Consider the following 6953-nt stretch of genomic DNA (forward strand, 5'->3'; position numbering starts at 1 on the left):
CATCATTCGTCATCTGATTTTTTCTGATACATTTGCAAAGAAATGGCATGGTTTCCACAGTAGGTTGATACGCATTGTATTCCATCCGTATTTTGACTCCCCTTTCCGTTATCTTGCTACCTCAAGCTTTCCTTTCTGTAGTGCTTACAGTGTAACAGGTCTTGACCAAAAGCCCATCATTTTATCACCTGCTGGTCCTTATGATGGAGCCAAACTTTTAAAACATAGTAGAGAATGCAATTTGACCTTACTATGTGGCAGTAATCGAAGATCTCCCTTCAAAATATAATGCATGAGTGGCTTTTCATGCTGTTTAAAACCCATTTATACCATTCAGCACTGTATTTAACTCTACAGATGAGTGAGAACATCTTAACCAATGCACTACTGCACCCGCATGCCATCATGGAGGCTGACTTTTGAAGCTAGCACTAACACAAGTTGGATGGTCCATTTTCACTGTAGCACAGGATGTGCAATGCTCTATTATTGTCAAAAAGAATGGACTTCTACAACTTCTGCTGGCTTCTGTAAGCAAAGGACAGTTTCCCATGTCTTCTGGGTCTATTTTAAGTGAGCTCAGGTGATTAGGAGAATGTTACACCCCTGTATCATTTGCACGCATTAAGCATTCTTAATATGGTCAATTTTCAATAGCTCTAATTCCTGGAGTGTGAGACTACAGCCAATATATATTTCATGATGTCATGAACCTATACAATGATTTTAATAACAAAAATATGTCTTATATACACTCAATCGTGGTAAATCAAAGGGAATTCAAAAATGTATGTAATAACTATGGTAATTATTCCCTTTGCATCTTTAATTCTGAGTGACTCAGCCTCTCTGTGATGATCTTATACCTGGACACCTATATTGTCTGTCAGTACAATTCATTTTGAAATGTTCTTCTTTGTTGTTTTATCTTATTTGGATGTTTACTAAATTTCACTGATCCCCGTCCCAACTTATTTGAGACGTGTTGCATTTATCAAATTAGAAATGAGTACATATGTCCCCCAAAACAATATTTTTTTCTCGGTTTTAACACTTAATATGTTGTCTTTTCACTATTCTCCATCTAATGAATAGATTGAATGTTTTGAAAATGATAGCATTTTGATTTTATTCACTGTTTACCAAACGTCCCAACTTCACTAGAGTTGGGATTTGTAAAACTCTGCGTATATAAACTCAAGTGAACTGCCTGCACATTTTGAATACAAATAAGACTGAAGGCAGATGAAAATAAAAAACTATTGTATGTGCTACAGCCGTGTCATTCTTTGTCATCTAGAACCTGTCGGGGAAAATTGTGTTTTACAGTTTTTCTCGATTGGTTTGGCTAATTTCTCAAAACTGAGATGACATTCTCAAAACAACACAGAACCAACTTGCAATTTTCCAAAACAGAATGGCATTTCTCATTGCTTTCATCAAATATCAAATGCTTTGTACATGTCTCAAATGTTTAGTACATCTCTGCAGATGACTATGTACAGATACCCTACAGTTGACACATTGAGCATACATTTAGCACATTTTCCAAATAAATTGATCTTGTTTATCTAAACGAATTAGACAATTCTCAGTGTAATGGTTGCCCTCTCCAAAACTTGTCAGCATGATTTCATTGTGTAAGACAGTGTTTCCCAACCAGGGGTACGTGTACCACTAGGGGTACGCAAGCACACCTCAGGGGGTACGTGGAGAATGGAGCATAGTCATATTGGGATAAAGGAATAGATATAGAGAGCATTGGCTAGGGGTACTTGAGGTACAACAAAAAGGCTTAGGGGGTACGCCAGACAAGAAAGGTTGGGAAACACTGGTGTAAGTCATCATATGCAAAGTAGTCTACACAATTGTCAAAACAGTCAAGGACATAATATTTTAAGAATTTCATTAAACAGTAAATTCATGACAGTGTTCAACAGGCCAGATGATATTGTATGTAACTCAACTAGTTTGTAGAAAATTTTACATCTGTGTATTCTGCAATTTCCTCTGTTATTTGGCTAATTTCTTGACATTTTTCCGAACGACATTCTGTTTTGAACAATTGCTAGTTGTTTTGGGATTGGTCCATGTTATTTTGAGAATGTTATCTCTGTTTTGAGAAATGAGCCAAACCCATGAGAAACCTGTAATATATGGGCATTACTTTCTGTATATGAATTTACAGTAAAGAAAGTTACTGATAAATGTCCTTGGTAAATTGTCTGTGTTGTCAAACTTCAGTGGTTTCACTCACTTTTTCATTTTTATACATAGTCGAAATCTGTTAGCTGAACGTAGACAAAACATCTAACCATTTTGATTTGTAGTGCTTACACAATGGCAAAGGGACAATGCATTTTGGGGGTACTGATGATATATGTGGGGAAGGAATTTAGCTTTGGCACACAGGTAAACTGTTTTTGGAGTGATATGAGCAAGTCATGAGGATCCATGTAGTTATGCTGAACCATCCACACAGCAAATTCTGCAGTGCTCATTTAACACTTAGAGAGTTGATTTGACATCATTTGGACTTATATGAACTCTCTAAGTGTTGAATTAACACTGCAACATTTACTGTGCAGTTTATTTTTGACAGAAGGACTAAATGAATGCAAATGAGCCAAAGCAATTGAGAAGGATCTATGCCATTTTGATGGTACTGACCATTTATGTGGGAGAAGGTCTAGTGCTGATTCAAGAATGAGTTGTTTTGGGAGGTATATGACATTTTGCTAGTTATCTGATCTGTTGTGCAGAAGTGTAAGAATGTTTAGCCAAATGACCCAAAATGTATAGAAATGTCATCTCGTTTTCAAGAAATTAGCCAAACCAATCGAGAAAAACTGTAACATCTGGGTTGTCTCACCCTTTAACGAGACTGGCGTAGTCACCTTTTAAAACCTAAATGAGTAAAAGTTTGAACTCTTGGTAAACTCCACTCTGCTACATTAGTATACAGGTTAGTGCAGGGCTGTCAAGCATAAGGCCCGGGGGCCAGATGAGGCCCACCAGATGGTCCCAGACTCGCAGAGAAAAAACATAATAATGTGAAAAAAGAAGTAAATCTCTTGACCAATGAAAAGACTTACCTTCAGATGTCATTGTATTCATAGTATGATATCAAATGTATTCACTGCGCAGCACCAGTGTTAATTTTTTCATCCATTTTTCAATTTAGTCTTAGTCTTAGTCTTGTGTCAAAGTCCATTTCATTTATATATTGTGTGTACTTGGACAGGGTGTTTTGATCTGTTAGTTTGGGCACCAAGGCCAGATCATCTGCATATTTAAATAGCTTGAATCCATTGATGTTGCATGTAATCTCATTGGTGTATGTTGAGAACAAGATGGGAGACAAGACACAACCCTGTGGGACTCCAATGTTAAGGATGATGTTGCAAAATGTTACACCCTACAACAAGCTTTGATGGTTCATGTGAGCGTATGGAGCTTGGAAGCTGATCAAGGTTTTTCATGCCCTGTATGCTGTATCCTGTATTGCATATAACTTTGTTAATCTTGAAGTCCAATTCTTGTTGGTGTCTTATATATGTATATCATTTTCATAGTAACAAAAGAACGTCTACTGTTGCAGCCCGCTCAGTCCAGTGGGTGCCTCTGCTCTTTCATCAATAATTCTGAATTTCAAACTCATGTCCTGTATGCTGGTCGTTTGCATATAACATGCTGTGAGAGAAGAAGAAACGTAAAAATGGGCTGAGTAATAAGTTGGATAGCATGTCTAACATGTGTGGTAATCTGGCCCTGCCCGCAAGCAACTCCTCAATGTTGACACCCATCACATGCTTTTGTGCTGAGGCAACTAAACAACAACTAACAATTAAAAAGTACAGGTATAATTTTCTTTATATATATTTCATTCTTTCTTTCTGTATATATTCTCACAGCTACCTGGACTGGAGGAGGGTTCATTCTTGGGGTTGCAGAAACTGTTTATACTCCAGGAAAAGGCCTTGTTTGGGCAATGCCACTCCAATTTTCCGTCACATTCATAATAGGTAAGTTTAACCAGTGGCATAGAAAAAAATAAATGCCAATTCATGTTATTATATTATTATTGTAGTCTGTTTCCATGCTTATATATATACATAGAACACTACAGTAGAAATTGCGTTCAGCCTATTGACATGACCAGCCTGGCACGTCACCATGTTGGCATGGCGTCCCTTTATTTTCAACACTGTCAGCAAAGATATTGTTTTACGGCCATCCTTTGGATAATTTGAAATTACTTGTCATCAACTGATGTTCATACAAACAACGTCACTCCTAATAAAGATGGCAAATAGATATTTGTATTCCCATGAACGGAAAATTTATTAATATATTTAAAATTTTCATTCATTCGAATAGACCGACATAGTCAGTGCGATATCTAGTGGTCTATGCTATGACCGTTGTTTAATCTTGCACATGCCAAACCCATTATATATTCAACCTTCATACGATTTTTATGTTCTTTTATTCATATCTTTTAATTTGTTATTTTACATACTGTGCATGAATATTTATTTTTAGCCTACACATACAGACATAACCTAACTTAAGCAAGCTAATTGTCTGGGCACAGTAACATTTCATCTCAATCTCGACTAAAGCCGGTGGAATATTTGTAGAATGTTTCACATGTTCTAACCAAAGACTGAATACTACATGCTTCCAGAGCACAAAGAGACAAGGTCAGCATAGAGAATCTCACAGTTCAGGATCTACAAACCCCAACTCCGGTGAAGTTGTGACGTTTTGTAAACTTAGAATAAAATCAAAATGCTATCATTTTCAAAACATTCAATACATTCCTTAGATGGAGAATAGTGAAAAGACAACATATCAAGTGTTAAAACTGAGAAAAAATATTGTTTTAGGGGACATAATGTACTCATTTCTAATTTGATAACTGCAACTCGTCTGAAATGTTATGAACATCCAAATAAGATAAAACAACAAGGAAGAACATTTCAAAATGAATTGTACTGATGAACAACGATATCTAGTGGTCTATAGCTATGACCGTTGTTTAATCTTGCACATGCCAAACCCATTATATATTCAACCTTCATACGATTTTTATGTTCTTTTATTCATATCTTTTAATTTGTTATTTTACATACTGTGCATGAATATTTATTTTTAGCCAACACATCTAGACATGCCCTATAGCAAGCTTATTGTCTGGGCACAGTAACATTTCATCTCAATCTCGACTAAAGCCGGTGGAATATTAGTGTAATGTTTCACATTCTCTAACCAAAGACTGAATACTACATGCTTCCAGAGCACAAAGAGACAAGGTCAGTATAGAGAATCTCACAGTTCAGGATCTACAAACCCCAACTCCGGTGAAGTTGTGACGTTTTGTAAACTTAGAATAAAATCAAAATGCTATCATTTTCAAAACATTCAATACATTCCTTAGATGGAGAATAGTGAAAAGACAACATATCAAGTGTTAAAACTGAGAAAAAATATTGTTTTAGGGGACATAATGTACTCATTTCTAATTTGATAACTGCAACTCGTCTGAAATGTTATGAACATCCAAATAAGATAAAACAACAAGGAAGAACATTTCAAAATGAATTGTACTGATGAACAATTTGAGTGTCCAGGTATAAGACAATCACAGAGAGGCTGAGTCACTCAGAATTAAAGATGCAGAGGGAACAATTACCATAGTTATTACATAAAGTTTTGAATTCCCTTGATTTACCGTGATTGAGTGTATATAAGACATATTTTTGTCATTAAAATCATTGTATAGGTTCATAACATCATGAAATATATATTGGCTGTAGTCTCACTTTAGCACCCAGAGAATTACAGCTAGTGAAAACTTGAGCATATTAAGGACGATTCATGTGTGCAAAAGATAGAGGGGTTTAACATTCCCCTAGCTCACTTGAAATAGACCCAGAAGACATGGGAAACTGTCCTTTGCTTACAGAAGTTGCAGAAGTCAGTTCTTTTTGAAAATAATAGAGTCTTGCACATCCTGTGCTACAGTGAAAATTGACCATGCAACTTGTGTTAGTGCTAACTTCAAAAGTCAGCCTCCATGATGGCATGGGGGTGCAGTAGTAGATTGTTTAAGCTGTTCTAACTCACCTGTAGAATTGAATATAGTACTGAATGAAATAAATGGGTTTTAAACAGCATGAAAAGCCACTCGTGCATTATATTTTGAAGGAAGATCTTCAATTACTGCCACATAGTAAGGACAAAATGCATCCTCTACTATGTTTTAACAGTTTAACTCCAACATAAGGACCAGCAGGACATAAAATGGCTGGCTTTTGGTCAAGACCTGTCACACTGTAAGCACTACAGAAAGGAAAACATTGCAAAACATGACAACACCTACCATTTAAGCTGTTGAAATCATGTCCAAGATAGGAATCAGCACTGTTTTTATATAAAATCATCTCATTGGTTAATGCTATTAACTGTTAAGTGTTGTCCTTTTTTGTTTTTAGTCTTCCTCGACATTTGCTGCCTTTTATTGTTCTCGTCCCAACTCTTTTGAGACGCGTTGGATTTACATATTCATGAATATCCCCCAAAACAATAATTTTGGTCTGTTTTGATGGCTGATATGTTTTCTTTGTACCGTTCTCCAACTAATGTCAGAACCAGACTTTCTGAAAATGGCAGTATTCTGTTATTATTCACAATTAACCTTTGCGTCCCAACTTCTATAGAGTTGGGGTTTGTAATTGTGACTTGTCCTCGACAAATTACTTTTGTCTTCCTTTTATTTGTATTTATTTATTTGTAATATTTTATTTATTTATTTTGCAGCTGGTTTGGTCTTCGCTAAACCTATGAGGGAGAGGAAATATGTGACAATGATGGATCCTTTTCAGATCAAGTATGGCAAAGTGGTGGCTACTTTGATGATCATCCCTAACATCGCTTCAGAGATTCTT

The sequence above is a fragment of the Engraulis encrasicolus genome, chromosome 17, assembly GCF_034702125.1.
Source record: "Engraulis encrasicolus isolate BLACKSEA-1 chromosome 17, IST_EnEncr_1.0, whole genome shotgun sequence".
Taxonomy (NCBI): Eukaryota; Metazoa; Chordata; class Actinopteri; order Clupeiformes; family Engraulidae; genus Engraulis; species Engraulis encrasicolus.